Source organism: Megalops cyprinoides, chromosome 21 (assembly GCF_013368585.1).
Source record: "Megalops cyprinoides isolate fMegCyp1 chromosome 21, fMegCyp1.pri, whole genome shotgun sequence".
Classification (NCBI taxonomy): Eukaryota; Metazoa; Chordata; class Actinopteri; order Elopiformes; family Megalopidae; genus Megalops; species Megalops cyprinoides.
Genome location: NC_050603.1, coordinates 9,284,421 through 9,304,623, shown reverse-complemented (window position 1 = coordinate 9,304,623; position 20,203 = coordinate 9,284,421). Strand labels below are relative to the sequence as shown.

Genomic DNA, 20,203 nt, shown 5'->3' with positions numbered 1-20,203 from the left:
GACAGATGAGATCGAGCCCTTGTCAAGGTGACACACCCCTCTATAACTCGGGAACACTGGATTATAGTTACACGACACCCAGAAAACACAGAGAACTCTGTGTTCTCTCTGAGTTTTGGGTCAGACGATGTTTCTCCTCATTCACACAGCTTTGTATCTCACACACTCCCTCCAGATGCCTGCCTCCTGGTTCTGATTGGGTGAAGAAACCACAAAGGGAGTGTGTGTTTGGTTGCCATCTGGGATGCTGGCCATCAACAGCTCCACTGTGTAAATGCCAACCTCATGTAAATTCAGCACAACGTGCATATACAGTACCAGCAAAAAGTTTGTACACACCTGAATAAGATAAGACTTTTGCTTAAATGCTTTAAATCTGTTTCTTAGACATATATAAATATACATTTTATTGTGCATGAAATACTCTTGTTGAGGAATTTTAAAGCCCGTCCCTGGAGGCAGATGGTTTATAGTACAGAGTTCTCCTACAACAGCACCAAAGCCAGGGCAGCCCACTGTGTTTCCGACCAAAGACATTCAATCCAAGACAACATAAAAGGCATAGCTGTAGATAGGCCTGGCGCTATGGGGGTGCTTAGGGGTGCATTACACCCCCAGATGGACCTCACTGCACCCCCAGATGTCTCCTTTTATCCCGATGTCTACATAGTATTTATGACTTCTCGTGCACCCCTGTGGATTACAGTTGCACTCCTCTGCATTTTCTCCTGATGCCGAGCCTGGCTGTGGACCAGAAGCAAGGGTGATGGAGCGAGGGAGGGATGGGACAAGGGATAGAGAGAGTGAGGGAGAGAGAGGAATGAATGTAAAAGGGATAGACAAAGAGGGAAGGAGGGATTGAAAAAGGAGACTAGTTTTGCTGCATGTATGTGGCAGATTAGTTCTAGCTGGGAGGTCATTACATGAGGGGGTGAGGGAACTGGGTTTGTAACCAGAATGTTGCCAGTTCAATTCCCAATGGTGGCTACCCCTGTGGAATGCTTCAACAAGGGTCCACTGTGTCACTCACTGATCAAACGAGACAGAGTCGTAGAAGGAGGGGAAAGTAGGCCATGGCTGTTACATTCTCAACAATGAAAGAGAGTAGGGGGTGAAACAAAGTGAGTGAGAAAGAGAAAGAACCCTCACATCATCCAGCTCTCTCTATCATCCCTGTCTCATTTCTGCTGAATTCCCAGATTCCCACTGACGTCAGTGTGTTTGAGTGCTGCTCCTGTTTTTCATATGAACCTTGATACTGCAGCAGATATCAAAGGAAATTAAAAAAGGCTTTTAAACATAAGCTCCTTTTAGCAGCTGCAGGATGAGGGTTCTCACACAAACCCTGATGTTTGTCTGCGCTGCCTCTCAGCCCACGCACGAATGAAATTCACTCTGCTTCGAGACCAGATCTGGGTTAATGCAACACCCTGGGGGACTCAAACTCTGCTGATCCATAGCATAGATGGAAAGTTGCCAATCGGCCACAGTAAGTATAAAATACAGAAAGTACAACAATACAATGTGCAACTTCAAAATTTTGTACCACAATGTAGAGAATGAAAAAAAAAATAGCTAGAGCCTCAATAAGTATTACAAAGTATATCTGAGATTATTTTATCTAACATTTAATGACCTAAGGCAGTATGAGGTCTAACTGTCCATGGCGTGGGCTGCAATGATTGGTCGTGACTCTGGCTGACTTGGATGCTCTCGCCAGCTGACTGAGGCTCAAAATAGCAGCGATTCAATGGCCCCCTGCCCTCTTTCTTAACAGAGTAGAGTTAAAAAAAAGCGTTCATCATTTTATTGCTGTCACACCCTCAATAGATATGGCCCTGGAGCAACTGTGGGTTTTAGGATGGCCTGCTTGCCCCCCTGCAGATTTAGGATTGGTTACTTCTCCACTTTGAGTTTATGGCTTGATGTATCTCCACTGTGAGTTTAAGACAGCACAGATCCAGACAGTGAAGTCTTTTCCTACAGATTTCTGGTTATCACATTGCACCTCATCTAAAACTGCTTTAGTGGGATGTTAGATGTTTTCTTGTTTCTTATTTTTTCTCGATTATACTGTAATTACCCGCAACAATCCCATAAAGTGAATTGGAAAGCAAGCAATGAAACAAAGGAATGAGCAGACATGATGAGATTGGACAACTCTCATTCTGACACATTAATTGTGAAATGTAGTGTATAGTGGATGCTGGTGTGTGCAATGTGCATGATCAATGGCTGACTGGTGATCTGCCCCTCTTGCAGAAAACAATTACCACTGATGGGCTGGACAAATGGGAACAATCTAGAAGCCAGTGGAGTTCAGTGCCAGATGAAGGTCTGCAACACTGATGCCCGTAAGAAACAACACGTCCAAAATTGGAGGTTACCTTCAACGATCTTTCCAAGATGCCTCTCCCGTCGCCTTTCTTATTCAAACCCTTGTACCTGCCTGCAGTCTTGTGCACAACAGAGTGATTTAGCTTCATCAGCTACCCGTGGAATTTCACTGATATGTGCACGTGCAACAGTGCACACTAAATATTACAGGGTAAAAGCATTCAGAGCGCTGCTGTCAGGAAGTGTTGCTGTTGAGGCCTGTCGGTGACACAGGCTTCCTTTAAATGGGGGTGTCCATGTTGGCCCGTGGGCCACAGTCTGGGCTCTTACTGTGAGATCGTCCTCACATTTAAAAAAAAAATGCATATGATTCATCCTCTGCCTGATGCAGGGATTTAAGCTCCCTTTAGTGGGAGGAAATGAAAGCATGCAAGAGCTGCATAAGAGGTTTTAAATATTAGGTAAGCCTGCAACGGAAAAAAGGACCGGATTAGCACTGCGGTTCCTCTTTAGCACTCTCTCAGGCCGATTTAATGTCACTGCACACAACTCTGTGGAGGCAGCAAGATCTCAACACGTCTCATCATTTTGATTTCTTCACACCTTGCACCCCCCCCCCCCTTCCCCCCTCCAATGATGACACCTTGTCCATGTTGATACTTGAATTGGGTCACTGTGACCTGCCTGTCGGGTGGGTTCAGAGCCAAGCTCCCACATGGCTGTTTAACAGGAGCACTGTCCCACATTCTGCCCTCCCCCCCATCTAACTCTCTTTTGCTGAGACATATTTAGACTGACAGGGGTGTGGCACTGGAGTAGAAGAATTGGTGGGAGCTAGAATAGAGGTGGCACAGCGCTATGGCAGGACTGCTGCAAGCTTGCTCTAAACGCATGCACCACGTGGGTCATTGACGTGGTAATGAAAGAGCAGAGATCAAGTCCTGCTCTCTTCCCAGTGACCTTGCATGCCCGCCCTCAAGGTACTTCTCGATGATACCTCCAGCTGTGTTCCTCTTGCTGTGCATTCTAAAGCGGATTAATATGGAGCAGAATGAACTTTCCATCTGGCCGGAACAGCTAGTCATGCAGACGAGGGCTATTGTGGGATTGATGGTGTTCTGCCTCACACGCTAAATAAATAAATGTAAGCCCATGAACATGGGCTCAGTGATTTTCGGGAGGGTCAAAGTGTCAGGGGTATCGCAGGCTTGGGGGCCAATGTGTGGAATGTGGCCAGTGGACCCAGTGCTGCCCCCTATCTGTAAGAAAATAAAAACGTAAAAGCCTCACTACATGCTCACCCCAAACATCTGTTCACCACAATCAGCCATCTCTCAAACTCCAAATCTGCCACAGTCTACCCCCCATCCTTTCCTCTTCGCACCTGTAGCCGAACTGTCCCATGCAACCCTATCTCAGCACTAGGACTTCAGTCTCCCAGGGGACTGAGGGCCACTGTGGAACTGCTATGTCAGGGAAGTGAGCCTTACTTACACAGTTTGGCTATGGACAGATTTACACTTCCTTTTTATTTTTAGAAGCCTACCCCCCAAATGTGTTTTTGAGTGCATTCTTCTGAGGCAATATTTGTATTAGAGAATGCGTGGAGAAACCCAAAGCCCAAAGGGCTAGCTGTGGGATAACATAGCGGGGATTCCAGGGAGTGTTGGTGGGTGTAATTCAGGGCAGTAGGACATGTTCCACTTTGAGGGGACAGGGGAGAGGGGCAGTAGAAATGCAATAAGTTACTTTAGAATGGGATGGACTCGCAGCCCACTGATTGGTTGAGGAACTCCCTCTTTTCCAGGGTTTCCATCTTGTTGGGAACACAATGGCAATGATGATAGCTATGATGGCTAGGATATGACAACAGAGATTCAACTTTGAACTTGCCTGTGCACTTCAGAGTGGCAGTTATAAAGTACTGGGCCCAGAGAGGCAGTCCGGCCAAAGAGGACATATAGACCATGCCCATGTCACTTGGAGTATCAGATCTCAGCCAGTTCACCATTCTCATCTTTCACACCATGGCTATAGTAGGTTTTCCAAGCTTGTATTGGAATGCAATGGGTCAAAGGGGGTTTTGCTGTTTGACACTGAGCCATTCCTCCCCTCATTCGAGACATTTCTACTGCATCTTAGAGGCACAGTCTTTTCCAGTGACAGCCAGCAAGACGGGCTGTGGTGATATGCTAACTGTGGTGCAGAATTGGGACGGCTTCAGATTCAAAGAGACACGTGCAGAAATTCGCAGATCCTGCCCCGAACACTGAGGCCTCTGTTCACAATCAGTTCACTGCTTGAAGAAGAAGGTTTGCTCCATAGCTTGTGTTTATTAGAGAGTTTTCAGAGGGAACATCGCTGGGAGAGAGTACAAAGGGGCCTTGGTGAGCGGTGCCACCCGTACCATCTCAGAGAGAAGTGGGATCCGATCCAATGGGAGAACAGAAACGCTGTGGGCTGTCTGTGAGGAGCAGTTTCTGGACCAATGGGAGCACAGGAAGGCTAGAGACTGTCAGAATGACCTCACAGGAGTGCTACTCAGCTCTCCAGCTCTAACTGCCACCCCCCCACCAAACATTTCACACAGCTGGTTTATGTTTCATATCACGTACCTGTCAGATGAAACATCTCGATGTTTTATTTATGAGTGGAAAATCTGGTTTGTGCAAGCTGTTTTATGCCTGGTGTTGTTTTAGGCACGTCCTTCCTTTGTAGTCCTTACAGCTGATTGGATCAGAGTCAAGAAAAGACGTGATGGAGATGAAAGAAAGGGAAGCGCTGTTCTTTTTTACATACACTTACGATATGAACCGTGACACCTACTCCTTATGGGCGCTGGGAAAACTGCCCAATTTCTTTATTCAGTGCCTTGGAAAAGAACAGTGAAAAGCCCCTCAAAATCAGCCAATAAATTTCAATCTCTCACTTGCCACCCATCACAGTAAACTATAAATGCCAAATTATTATAGACCACATGTGTCAAAATATGACATATTCAGAGTATAATATATGCAAAAGTTGCATATATATGCAAATTTTAGCATATATTTTACAATACATTGTACATCCTGTCACATTAAAATGTCCATATTTTGCACAAGGCATGCAGACTGCAAAATAAGTGGCTTCTGAGTGATGCAAATGCTTGGTCCTATCTTTCAGCTTTCATAAAGGAGAAAGATGGGTGTGAACAACTTCATGCAAACAGTGGTGTCCTGCCATCATATCTGCAAGCAGTAAGTATTTGGCTGGCTGTACCATCAGGCAGTACAGAGCATAATCTTTTCATTGCAGGAATTTGTTTGGCTGGTACATCAATGTTCACTGACCCAAGGCTGTTACAGACAGCTGTGTACTTCACTGCCAGCATAACACAGCTTAGCTTTTTACATCTTCGTCAAATCTGGGAAGAACAGATTGATTGAATCAATATGGTCTCAAAACTCAAAATAGCATGCATCACACACAAACACACACACAAACATACACACACACACACACAGATTTGTAAATACACAGATTTGTAAATACACAAGGACACACAGATGCACATTTCCGTGAGCACTTAGTGCTATTTTTAAGACTGGTATGTCTGTTTTCTGGGGCAAATGAATTTCATTTAAATTAAATTTGCTTCAAAAAAGGCTTGTGTAACCAGCTGAAAACATCAGCTGTTGCTGATGTAATAGGCTTTTGATGCAACACTTTTAACAACTAGATCTACAGTATTTATATTTTGCTTCACCCAGATGGATTTCCATAAGGTGACTTTGATCATGAGGACCTTTGGAGATTTTTATGGAGGATAACTTTTTCCACATTCTCTAAAATTCATACTTTTTTTCCTTCTGAAAACCTTTGGGTTTTCACAATCCTCTCCCTTTCCTTAATGAACAGAAGGTTGCAGTTTCATATCCAAAAATGTGGCCCTGGGACCCCATCTGACTTTGGAAACTTTATGGGTCACATGAAAGTGCACCATGCAGGAAAGTGTCAGTGGAATGTACCTGGGCCACTAGACCATAGGATACCATTTGTAGTTTTATTTTAAGTTATACACTGCATGTTTGAGAAGGTCAAACCAATGCTTGGCACACTGTTTTATGTAGCAAATAACTTGCTGTTATCATAATAAAGGTACTGCCTTTTTCATACCAGTAATCACTGTTTTTTTCCTAGTGCGTGAAGATCAAGTCTGTCATCTACACATGACTTGGCTGGATGGGCTTCCAGCCACATCAATGATATGTGGGTAAAAGCTGTGGGAGTTTCCCTAGCCTGCAAGATGATCAAATGATGTGATGCCTTAAAGAATGAAATGAAATGAAAAATGCTAGATTAAAAATATATATTATTATATATTATATGGGGTGAGATGGGGATAACTCCTTCTGCAGAGTTCCTTTCAGCTGCTGAAGATGAAAGGAAGCCACAGCCAATCAGAATCCTGCCTCGTACAACACTGTGCCAATCAGGTGCTTCCATCACAGACAGGATGTGGCCTGCAGGCCCGAGAGGGCGATGCGGAGGTGACGTTGCTCAATATCACCGGATGCCAAAATCTTGAAATACCACACATGTCCCTGAGTGTGGAGGTGAGGTGGGGGTGTCATGGAAACTGAGCTCCATCACCACAATGTCTCACTGCATTCTCCCCAGCTGGAGGCTGATAACCATGCCAACGACACAGCTAATTGGTCCAGGTTTGGATGTAAGAAATCCACTTCAGATGGCAAACTCGTTATGAAACTGGAGCCATGGGGAGCCCAAAGATGAAAAAGTCCATCAAAGAGATACGAAGACGGAGGCAGGCAGAAAGAGAGCGAGAGACACACGGATGTACAGAAGGAGAGGAAATGGACTTAAACCGCTGTAGGAGTCTCCCTGACCGTGCGTGGTCAGTTCACAGTAATAATCGTTTCCTCATGAAATGGCCTTGGTGTGCAGGTGCATTTTTTTAAAAAAATTTACTCCATAGTCATTTAGGACCCACTGAGTTAGTACTGCCTATTTAAACACGAAAGCACGGCTCAGGGGAATGCTAGGACGGGGCAGGTGTAGCTGATGGCTTCAGAGCTGAATAATAATTTTGAGGCCATGAACTGAATTAGTGTCAGATGTTTTGTCACCACCTGATGCCTAAATTAAAAACTCTAAGCTGCCAGTTTGGCAATCTGTATAATTTCAGACAAACACATGACTCTGGCTATCCTCCTGAACTCTTAAACTAAATTATAGTCAGCAAACTTGCACAAGAGCCGCAGTTTCAAAAAGAGCATTTGAGGACACAGGAGTACACAGGAAACACAGAAGCTGGTACAGTGGCTGCAGAGATTACATTACATTTACTTAGCAGACACTGTGACTCAGAGCAGCTTTCATTGCTCACAATTTCCACTTTATCCATTTATACAGCTGGACATTTACTGTTGTAATTTGGGTTAAGTACAACAGCAGCAGTCCACCTGGGAAACAGACTGGCAACCTTTGGGTTACAAGCCCTGCTCCTTACCACTACAGCACACTGCTGCACAGATGCCGGAGATTCATTTAAGCATATTAAGGTCATGTACAGGCCTGATGCTGACCATGTAAAAGAGGTGTAAAGGAGATGCTAAGTATGCTAAGTGTAAGTGCATGAAAGTAATATGTGTGTACATGTTGGTCCATGCATGTCCATGTATGAGAGAAATAGTAAATGTGTGTGAGTGTTTAGGTGCATGTCTGTATGTGCAAGTGTGTGTTTGTAAGAAAGAGTATGTGCGTGCCCCTGTGGTATGTATGCGTGTATGTGTGTGTGAGCTTGTGTGTGTGTGTGTGTGTGTGTGTGTGTGTGTGTGTGTGCATGTACATGTGTATGAGCATGTGTGGATATGTGCCTGCGTGTGTATCTGGTGGTGAGGAATCCATGTGTCTTAACACAGTTGTTTATCACTGTAAATGTCTTCATTCCACAACAATAGATACTGAGGCCAGATATTCTGCTGTAATGATTTACCCTACATCAATGAACTCTCCTCTAAATATTACCAATAATGTTACTCTTATGCCTTACCTGACATCAGTGAGCTCTCTGCTAAGTGTCACCGGCAATGTTCTGCTATGTAGCTCATGCAAAACTGTGACATTCTGAAATAAATGTGGTCTGATGGATTTCAAAACGAAGGGCAAGCCTTTTATTTTTATTTCCCATAAGTGATATTCAGTACCTCTCTGTTACCCTCGAACCTGGATGATCCTCCAGCTATGAATGGAAATTCGTGATCATTCCTGTTCCTGTTTCAGTCTGAAGGTGAAACAGCAAGTTCCTTCCATTTTCTTAATCTGACCTGTGTGGCCTGTCTGTGCGTCAGGCGGCTAGGTCTTCAGTCCCAGGGAACATCCCTTCGGTACAGTGAGTCTATTAGACAAGGATCGGGACTCCAGAAATAACCTGGATTTAAGAGGCGCTCACGGCAGGACAGGAAGGAGGAAGTAGAGGAGAGTCAGGAGAGCGAGGGAGGGGGGAGAGAGGGTGATTGAATTTAGGTCGCGTTCACCTATGCATGATTAATTCAAAGGGAATTTGATTTGTCTGTCTCTTGTCTTCCAGCTCAGTGGCACGCTTGGACAACAGTCTTACTTCGAGGAGAAAACAGAGAAAATGCCCCCGTTCAAAATCTGGTTTAAAATTTGAAATAAATTGCAACGGAATGGTTGGACATTGTTTGTGCTAGGTATACTTAAACAACATGAATTAAATTTTAAAAAAAATCAAATACAGCTTCAGTTATGTTGGTCACAAGTATGATTTTACAAATGTACATTTTTAATATAAAAACTGATGGAAAAATAAAATATTGTATCTGTGCTATGGACTACCAATTCTGGTATGGTGACATATGCTATTGACCTTTATAAATTCTTAAACAACACAAATGCCATATATGTGAACAAACATGAGCCTGCAATAACTTTGAACTGGAGGCGAATGTATAGCCCATATACTGTAACGGCTTTAGTGTTTAGTGCAAAGAGACTTGCCTTGTGATTGGGAGCTAAGACTGATAATTGTTTACTTTAGTACAAGTAAGTTTCCTGCAATGGGCAGCTGGCTGGCAGTGATACTGTAGGCTTGCTTATCTTGGTGGCCAGAGAGGATCCCTGAGATACTGTTGGTCCAGAGGAACCATGTTTCTGGTAGTGTTCTGGGGATCCAGGCAAGAGGAACTGGGTTAAATCTAACCTCCTGGTGCATCTCAGTGTTCCAGCAGTGTCTGATATGAGATCGAGAACCTTTAGGGGACTTCTGGCTCCCTCTGGTGGACTATTGGGTAAAGTTTTTAGTGACAACAACCGCAGATTTAGAAATCAGATATGGTTCTAGGAATCCTTGATAAATATCTGCAGAGCTGTACCCCATGTCTCGCCCCTTAGCACGCTCCTATCTTCCTGCCTCTCCACATCTCAGTGAGTCTGTATATGCATGTGTGTGTGCATGCGTGTATGTGTATGTTTGGGAGTGTGTGTCCATGTGTGCATGCGTGTAGATGCATGTACATGCATATGCACATGTGTGTTTGTGTGTGTGTGTGTGTGTCTGCTCCTGTGCTAGAGAAGAATAAAGAACATAAGCCAGGAAACCACAGCAAGCTCACTACCTAATGTAGAAATGAACCAATCAGAAAACATAATCAGATAACAATCAACACAATACAGATAATCAAAGTTAAGATAATCAGGCTTGCGACTTAGGTCCAGCCCCACTGAAAAAAGAGATAAAGGACAGCATACAATACCTGCTATCAACAAATACCTTCTACCAACAGTATGTGTGCTGTTTACATAACTAAAATCATGAATCATTAACATCAGATACTAGTTTACTGGAAAATATTGGTTCATATTCGAAGCTACAGTAAATTTCAGTAAATTATTGTTCAGTATGCACAATTTACAGAGCTGCTCTAAGTAAATAAATGAATAAATATGTAAATACAACTCCAGACAAGCAGTGGCACAACCTCAACATCCTATAGCCAGGCAGGGAAATGCATTAGAGCTGTTAGAAGCAGACAGGGACTTTGTATAAGATTACAATCTGTCTCTACAGTTATGTGAAAAAAGAGAGTCTGATTTCTGGCCTAGAATGTCATGCAAGTGATTAAAGGCAACCATGTGGCAACTTGACTATCCCATCCGCTCCTCTCAAACACGATCCCTGTCTGTACTGGTCCCTCGGTGGTGGAATCACTGGCCATCATCTGACACAGACTGAGGACCCACCTCTACAGACTGCGTCTCAGTTCCGTCTCAACACAGTCAGTCACGCTGTCCATCAACTGCTGTGGCTTTTTTTTCTTGCCTTTTGTGATAGCGTTAAGATGAGGCGTATAACCTCATCCGTGATCATGCAGGCATACAGAGCGGTTGCATTGCTGAGTGAGTGACACAAAATCTTTTACACTTGGATCATCTCATTAACTTTGTTTTCTGTCATATTTTACTGTATTGTAGTCTGTTGCATTGTATTTCTTTTACATTTCTACAAAAAAAAAACATTGATTTGAGTTGAAATTGTTAACTGTTTGTTGGGGTGAATCAAAAATCAGTGTTTATGGCGTTGTGAAAAAATATATGTTCAGGTTAATGGCACACAAATTCATGCAAATTATTAGATAATAAATTCAATTTAATTCAGGTACAGTGCAGGAAATCTTAATAATAACTTATGGCTAAATAGACCATTCCTCTTTTGACCATTTTACTGTACAAAAATAACAGCATCAGAGTTTTGTTTGTCAAAACAAATATAACACCAATAAAATTTTATTTTGCTGACTGTAAAAACGTTGTATACAAAAAAAAGTTCTGTCATCTATATGCACATTTATATATACATTGTGTGTGTGTGTATTTGTATTCAGAAATGCACAACAGTAAATGAGTGGCTGAGTGAAACAATTTGTGATGGCTTGTTCATTAGATACTTAACCTTTTTTTTTTTACTATACTTCCAGTCTTTCATTAATTTATTTATGTTACTTTTTGTTGACTTTAATGTTTTTAGTTTGGTGTTACATTTATTTCTCCTTGTGTTTCAGTACTGAGTCTCATGACCAGATCTGGACAGTGTCAAATACGTAAGTATATTACAGGCAAAGGGCAAAGAAAAGCGGCAACAAAATGTCTTTGGGTGAATCCTGGGATAAATATGATAATATGTTACCAATTCCAATTGTGTTGATGCTGAGAGAAGTGTGTCTTTGTACGTGCAAATTTTGACATAGTATCATCAATCTTTAAAAGATGAGACCATAAACCAGCAATTCCACTAGTTTTTATTTGCAAGTCCAGGATAACATTTTGTCCCTGCACTAACTCCAAAAGTTAAAATTTTCCCATACAAGTTCCTGGTGAACATTTTGATTTATTTCTGCATTGTCTGTGTTGCCAAAGAATAAGACTAAATCCAACATGCGATAGTGGCAACAAATCCATCACTACCAGCCTTCAGACCTACATGTTCCATTTGTGAAAATGAAATGATTAACTGAGGTACCACTGAGATACTATGATGGGATAATTATTTAACAATTACCTTAGCATGAGACTATATTGACTTCTTGGTTGGGGGTGACTTAAATACATGCCAGAAAACAAATGCAGAAAAACTCGAGGTTTGGCTAGCTGATTAACTGATCGATTGAACTGATTACTAATCTTCATGTTGTCATAATAGCTTTGTGACTAAACTGGTGTGGCTCAGCAGTTCATAAAATCAGAACACGTTACATTTTGAGATTACCAATGGGTAACACCATTTCACATTTTCCCCAAAATAGGTGCTGTAAATCTTGGATTGTATCTATAAAGTTCTCTCTTCTCTTCTCTTCTCTTCTCTTCTCTTCTCTTCTCTTCTCTTCTCTTCTCTTCTCTTCTCTTGTTACAGGGAGAACTGGGCCTGTCCTGACTGTGTCTCCACATGGGCAGGTATATGAAGGTGAACCTGTCGGTCTGATCTGTAAGGTTGCTCTCAGCTCGGCTGGTTTGGAGTATTACTGGTACAAGACTACACAGAGCAGTAATGGAGATTCTTACACGCCCCTCTTTGGCAGTGGACGTAAAGACTCCTATGCTCTCGGCCCCGCTGCTCTGACACACTCAGGGGAATACAGGTGCCGAGCTGGAAAACAAAACGTGGGCTGGTTCACAAAGTACAGTGCCCCAGTCCAGATACACGTATCAGGTGTGTGCTGATTGATTCAAATATACCTTGAACAAACACTTTCCATGCCCCAGAATGCATTGGGGATTGACAATAGCACCACTTTATTCATGGCATAACGAAGCTTTGATCTGATTGGTTTTTGTGTTATACTGTGTAATACTGACATTACCCCTGTGGGTAGAAGAAGGTTTACATTGTCGTGTGCAGATAACATAATGAGCTGTAACTGTCTGTATTCACAGCAATTCCCGGTGCCACTCTGACTGTAGAGCCGCAATGGCAACCCCTGTACACAGGACAGACCATCACCTTGAAGTGTGGGGCTGACACAAACAGTAACTGGTCATATTTTTGGTATAAAGACCAGTGCCTGATGGCTGTGTCCCAAACTGCTGGTCACATTATACTTGGGGACAGGTACACTATCACTGCAGCTGCTGAGACTGATCAGGGGCAATACTGGTGTGAGGGGAGGCTGGAGGGGAGAAATGTGACATCACAGCGCAGTGCTCCTGTCACTCTGACTGTGGAAGGTGAGTGATGAACAATACAACCCTGACATTATGCAAAATTGTGTCTTTTACATAGAAGAAAATGAGATTCTATTTAGCAGTGTTGACCTTACCTAAATTTAGCTAAACCTTTTTTGGTTCATACTTTTGATGAGGCCATTTTTTGCGAAGATGGGGGACACATCTCGATCTGTCCTCGTTGTTACAGCCAGGCCCCGAACTGTCCTGACTGTGTCTCCGCACAGTCTGCTATATGAAGGAGAATCAGTCACACTGTACTGTGCGGTTACAGTGACCTCTACTGGTTGGAGGTATTACTGGTACAAGACTGAACAAAATGGGAATGTGCCATTTTCCCGTGTCCTCTCTGGCAGTGGAGCTAAAGGCACCTACACGCTCAGCCCTGCATCTGGAAATTATTCAGGGGAGTACAGCTGTGGAGCTCAGAGGAGAAATCCCATTTATTACACAAGGTTCAGTATCCCAGTACAGATACAGGTTGCAGGTGAGTTCTGATTATCTTCAAGGAATAACAATGCAATGATCCAAAATATGCTGGAGTTGACAGCAGGAAAACCACACTGTTTCTGGCACAGCAATGCTTAGACCCTGTTGCAATGGCATTACCCCAATCAAATTCTAGATTATTTTGTCAGCAGAATTCAGTCTTACATACATGGCACTGACAAAAAGTGGTGTGACTGAGTCTGTTTGCGTCCACAGCACTGCCCAGGGCCACTCTGACTGTAGAGCCACAACAGCGCCCCCTATACACTGGAGAGACCATCACTCTGGAGTGTGGGGTTGACACCAACAGTAACTGGTCATATTTTTGGTATAAAGACCAGTCCCTGATGGCTGTGTCCCAAACTGCTGGTCACATTATACTTGGGGACAGGTACACTATCACTGCAGCTGCTGAGACTGATCAGGGGCAATACTGGTGTGAGGGGCAGCTGGAGGGGAGAAATGTGACATCACAGCGCAGTGCTCCTGTAACTCTAACTGTGGAAGGTGAGAGTTTGAGGTGCATTTCAGTTCATTCTCTTGAGCAGTTGTCCTTCATTTAACATTCTTTTTTTTTTTTGCATCTGTTGCTTTTTAACCCCTTACTTTGGAATTTGCAATTGCGCATTAGCATTGACTCGCCACAACATCCTTTGCACTGGAGAGCTCCGGTGCAGTCACTGCTGAGATGGAGAGATGGCGTTACAGAACACTTTTCTTACCTTTTTCTCTGTCATTCCTTAGCCCTCCCCATCACTCTTCTCATTGCCCTGGGGGCAGGAGTCTCTGTGATTATGCTGGCTTTGATTCTGCTGCTCTTCCTGAAACACCGCAGGAACCGAGGTACAAGACCGTTGTGTCGTTGGGCTCCTCCGTTCACATCCACTTATTTTCATTTATATCAGTTTATAGTGTGGGTGTATGCCCAACCCCCCTTCATTGGCCTCTCTTTCCGTCTCTTCTACAGGGTTACGATGGCATCCCTCTGGACAATCAGAGTAAGTCAGTGTTGCATGTAAAATACCCTACCCTGAAGATGGACTTTATATAGAAGAAAAAAAAAAAACAGTGGTAGAACCAGTGTAGTTTGTGAGCACTTTAAACTATGTGTCAGGAGGTCAGATGTCTTGTTCATACTGGATATATGCAGGTTATATTCCTGAGTTTCTGAACCAGTAGGTGAAGATGGGTGGAGCTGAAAGCATTCGAAAAGTAACTTTAAATCTAACTGTATTCATGAACAGTAAAGTTTTATCATTGGTCAGTCTAAATATGTGGCTCTTTCTCTCATCTCTCCTGTATCTCTTTCTCTATCTTTCTCTCATCCTCCCCTTTTCCCCATCTGTCTCCCTCTCTCATTCTCTCTCTCAGTACCTCTTTGAGGCAGACCCAGACCAGTCAAGCATTTGAGCTGCAGCTCTCTCGACAGTCAGCTGGTCAGTTATGTTCTCTTCCTCAATGTTTTTAGCTCAATAATGCTATTCCACTAAGGAGAACCTGTCCTTCAGAGACCTGAATGACTTGTACAAACTCCACAAGGTTGCTATCTCTGCTTTCCTATTTAACAGTCAGACTACAGACTACAATATCTGAGGCCATCTTCCTCTCTTATGTGTCTCGGTTTCAGACCAGCCTGTAGCGTCCAGCTCTGAGGTCCTGTACTCTGTGGTTGGTGTGATTAATCAGAGGCGTAGCAGAGGTGAGTCCATCCTTCCCTCGCTGATATCCACTTCTGATTCTAAATCTGAACATATCTCCATGATCCCCACAATTGATTTCTTTCATGTGATACTAGAACCATGCATGTGCGCGTCATACTTTGGAAAAATTATAAGATGTCATTTAGATGTTATGAAAAAAACAGCAGACGATTTTTTAGTAGTTGTGTTCATATTAATTTCAATTTCACTCTTATATTGTGATTAGATTACTTAAATTATTTCTGCTGTGGAAGCTACAGAAACATCTGGAAGTAGAGCAATAGAATACACAGTGTTCAAAGAGGTGTGTTTCTTAAAGGAATTCTTACAATCTAGTGGTGAATTGTTTCATTTCTGTATGATTTACAGAATATTTTGGATTTTAGAGATTAAGATCAAAGCCATTGAGACTGCCTTTGAGAAGACAGTGTTTTCCTGTTTCTACCTTGTCTTAATATTCCTGACAGAGGGAGCTTTGACACAGTCCATCTGTATCCATAACACTTTGGCCCTTTGCCACTCTCATTCTAGAATACGTCCCATTGTTGCATATTTCAAAGCACTGCATTTAAATGCGTGAGAATCTGCACACATGTATGTTAGTCTGTGAATCTAAATGAAAATGTCTCCTCCATCCCTGTTCTTCTCTTTATTTCTCTCCCTTTTTTCTTACAAAGGTGAAATGTCTCATATTGAATTTGAGCATAAGAGAGTATGGCAGGCGTTAGTGTCTGGGGGTTGCTGCGTATGACAGTGTGTGAGGGAGGTATCCATGTGTGTATAAGTATATACAGTACATGCATTCTTGGAGTAAGAAAAGCATGCAGATGTGTATGTGAGTGAGAAAGCGGTGTGTGTGCGTGTGTGGGGGGTGTGAATATGACGCGTGAGAGTACTTGAGCTCTTCACCTCTTTTAGACAGTGACTCTTCAGACGTGGTCTACTCCACAGTCAGGACTACATAAAGAAATGAACGGTAAGTCTCTGCTCCAAATTAAACCCCACCTCCTCCAATACAAACCCTCAATCAAGCCAGGGTTTATTTCACTCTGACGACAATTTGCATTCAAAGGTAGGCTAAAGGGTTCAGGTTTTAGATCGTATGATTTGTATGGTTATAGAATTAACTTGAAATTGGAATGAAAACCTGATTCATATCAAAGCCCTAGCACTAATCAGCTCTATCACTGGTACAGGAGGGGATGTAAATGTTTCTCTCCCTCTCTCTCTCTCTCTCTCTCTCTCTCTCTCTCTCTCCAGGAGGCTCCTATCAAGCACAGCACAGCTTTCTCTTCTTTACCGTAGTGTATACGTGTCTTTACAGTACATTCATTGCTTATATACAACCATATGAAACTTTACATCTTCATATCTCTTAAATCTAAAACGCAAGTATTTGCCACTCATTTCTTCACTGAGAAAACTCAGGTTAAGTAATTTGCTAGAGGATAAAGCAGCTGTGTGCTGCCAGAGAGTCTGACATGCAACCTTCTTAGACCTGGCTGGGTATGCCACGTTGCTGTCATTTCTCTCCTTGACTGTAAAAGTGCTTTTGTAACACACAGAGGAATGCAGTAATTTTCCTTTGTGTGCATGTACCATGTACCCTTTTTTGCTCTGCATAGCTCACATGGCAGTCGATAATGTTTGCAGGAAACGGTATATTGAAATTACCACTGAAGTGCATGTGTCATCCAGTATGTTCTGCACCACTATTTCCACAATCTACAATGATTTTTCTGTAAAAGCTGGTTAGTTGGTTATGTGTTTCAAACCTAACTGTACATCAAAGAAAGTTGTCTGCAAATCTGCAATTTTGTAAATAAACTATTTTGCAATTGTGTTCATTAAATTTAGCTGATATCTATATCTTATCTTACCTATATCTTTTTAAGAAGGGGAATATCACTGCCAAACAACCATATAAACCACACAATTTTGTTTCCACAAGATTTTAGTTTTGTTCCCGCTCCCTGCCACTAATCCAACTGTGTCCCATCCCTCCGCATTCCTGGAGGATGTGACCCACATATACACAACACAAGGCTGTATAACACCTGCTACTGCAGTTTTATCTGTCTTCGTGAGAACCGCAGCACATTTTGGCGAGAGGGAAAAGACTAAAGAAATTTTAGTGGATATTTCTGGAACTAATCAGCTTTTATGGTCAGCATCAAATAACACATAACAAATATTTCTGGACTTGTAGAACTTGATATGTCTAAAGCAGACGGTTTTTCACTGATTAACACTGCAATAAAGGCATTCTGTTCATTGTTTTTTCAATTCACATCCTTCATGGAAATGTTTCTTCTCACTCTATAGCTATGTCTTTAATCTATTCTCACGTGGTCTTTGACGCAAATAACATTTCTAGCCATTTGTGCTTCGGAAGCGTCTGCGCATGCGTCCAAAGCAACTTAAATCTCGCGCAAAGCACCGCGGTAGCTTCTGTTTGACCAAGGGAACCGGCAAGGGTGCAGCAATGGCAAGAAAAGTGCAAACCTGTCCGTCCTGTGCACGTACAACGGTAAGATCATATTCTCTAGTTGGTTTTGATACTCCATCAGAATGTAAAACAAAGTGGCTAATCGCTTTTCCCCCACGAAAGTTAGTTTCGTTTAGCGAGCAGCCTATCTAGCCATGGATAGCTAGTCTAGCTAGCTAACGTGGCGTAACCTTAGTTCAAAATAGTTCAATACTTATTATATCTGAGTGTGTTTTTCCGCCACGAAGGTGAAAGTACGCTTTTGGGCTCCTAACATTTTGCAGATAGGGTACTTCTGACTAGCTAAATAGCTCTTGATGCACGGAGACCCACACCACGTGGTGATTTATGTAGCTACAGTAGCTGGATAGTCGCTAGACATTTTATTTTATGTGACGGGCAAGATGACCAGTTTTGGTTGGTCTCAACATAGCACTGTTTTAGTGTAAAACAAACTAAATGGTGAATTTGTAGTCGTGCCAGTATTCCGTTTCATAGCCACCTCTGAATCGTTTTTCAGATGCACGTGTTGACAGACGCGAAAGCAAAATGGAACTGAGGGAACGGTCCTTCCCGCTGTTGGTAAGATTCTGGCGTTTGATCATTTAGTCTATGGAAAGCACGGTGGCATTTTAACATGCATTTTCACATGCTCACGACACAGCCGGTGCTTCAGTGTAACAGGAGTTGTGCAGGCCGTTCAGCGAGGCTGGGCCTGCCGTGGTTCTGTCCTTTCCTGTTGTGCTTGCTAGAGCGAGTGGGTTGGTTTGAGGCCTTGCCGTGATCCCCTACGGCAAGGTTGTATAGACCTCATACATTTAACATTGCGAAATACGTAACACTATCAATATTATAAGGCAACTGTACAACTACTGAACCTGTGGCGTAACTTTTGAAATGATTTTCTGAAATTGCAAATTTTGTTTTAAAATTCCGTTTTAGGACTTCCACTGCTGCCATGATTTCTAGGTAGCTGAAGCCCACCAAGGGGGGAAGGTGGGATCCCTTACCTCTATGGGAGGTTTTGGAGAGAGGCTGCTGTTCTTCAGGGAGGTAGATGCTGATGGGACATTCCAGGCCTTCGGGTTGGTTGACAATGTGGTACGTATGTCAAAGTGCAGTCCGTCCCCTTTCTGGTGGTCCGTGCAGGCCGTTCAGCGAGGCTGGACCTGGCGTGGTCCTGTCCTTTCCTGTTGTGCCTGCTAGAGAGACTGGGGTGGTTTGAGGCCCTGCCGTGACTCTCCACGGCAAGGTTATAGAAACCTCACACAAATGACGCTTGGTGCATGCCACTGGCGTGGAGATCAGTGGTCCTCCTTGAGGACTTGCAAGCTCAAGGTTTAGCCCAAAACAAGTTACATTTACACTTAATTTGGCAGATGCTTTTATCCAAAGCGGTTTACAAGTGAGGCAGAGTGCAACACGAGCAGAAAAGCTATTTTAGGAATGATTCAAAGTTGTCTCCTGCTTTACTTTTTTATATTGATGGCATGAAGAAACTGCTTAAATATGCCATATTTATTGTCCCTTGGAAATTTTGTTCCATCAACCTATTTGTAGTAGGTGTAAGACATGAACTGTATATACAATGTGAAAAACACACCTGTAATACAGCAAGATGCAACAGACAAGGTTGTAAATGCAAAAATGAGCCTAGCCTGCTGGTTCACTGCTAATGTGTAATGAATAAATGAGATGAAATGCGTAGAAAGAATGCTAGAAAATTCACTAGAATTTCCTATCACTACTTGCACGAATTGCATGTCTAATGCATTTAAAACAAAATCCAATGTAATTCGATCTTTCAAACAAGTCCTGTTTTCACTTCCAGGTGGCAGCATGAGGTTGGGAGCCCAAGGAGCTGATGCAAGACGGATGCTCTGGAGCTGTGTTGAGGAGCATCCTGAAGCATTAGAACTAAAATGATCAATATGCTCGTTTAACTTGCAACTGTTGTATTACACCAAGACTTCTGCTCAGCTTCTGCACACAGCAGGCTGTGCGAATTATGTGAATTTCTATGCCGTTGCACCCTTGCTACATGTGAGGTGCTTGCTCTCTTCCTGAGGGGCCTGGGGAGAAACCTGTCATGTTTCTGTGCAAGGATGATGGTGCTCAATTGGGCAAGGAGTTGGAGTCGATAAATAAAAAATACTTTTGCCAATAAATGGATGTTAGCCTGTTGTATACTTGTTCAGTGGTTTCTGTGATTGTTGTCTTCACCCTGGTGCCAGTTTCAGGCACCAGGGTGAAGAGTGTGCTGGCTATAAATGGAACTTTAAAATGTTAAATCTTGGGCTATTTGTGGTGTGTGGTTTTTTTTTTTTTTTTTAAATCCTGATCACTCCAGACCTGTTAATGACTGGATCAAACCTGATGTCCTTCGATCAAAACGCTTCATTCAGTGTCTTGCAAGACCAGAGTTGTGTAGCCGTTGTGCTTTGTC

At 42.9% G+C, this 20,203-nt stretch overlaps 1 long non-coding RNA gene and 2 other non-coding genes across 3 annotated transcripts; all 3 read left to right on the top strand.

Moving 5' to 3' along the window:
* The first annotated feature begins 17,722 nt into the window (after window positions 1-17,722).
* On the top strand, window positions 17,723-19,913 carry LOC118796262. The gene is made up of 4 exons (XR_005005880.1): window positions 17,723-17,799; window positions 18,278-18,339; window positions 18,700-18,858; window positions 19,589-19,913. It is a non-coding gene; the product is annotated as an uncharacterized LOC118796262 (long non-coding RNA).
* On the top strand, window positions 18,447-18,577 carry LOC118769321. Its single transcript, XR_005004491.1, has one exon. It is a non-coding gene; the product is annotated as a small nucleolar RNA SNORA9 (small nucleolar RNA).
* LOC118769320 lies at window positions 18,901-19,031 on the top strand. Its single transcript, XR_005004490.1, has one exon. It is a non-coding gene; the product is annotated as a small nucleolar RNA SNORA9 (small nucleolar RNA).
* Window positions 19,914-20,203: the final 290 nt, after the last annotated feature.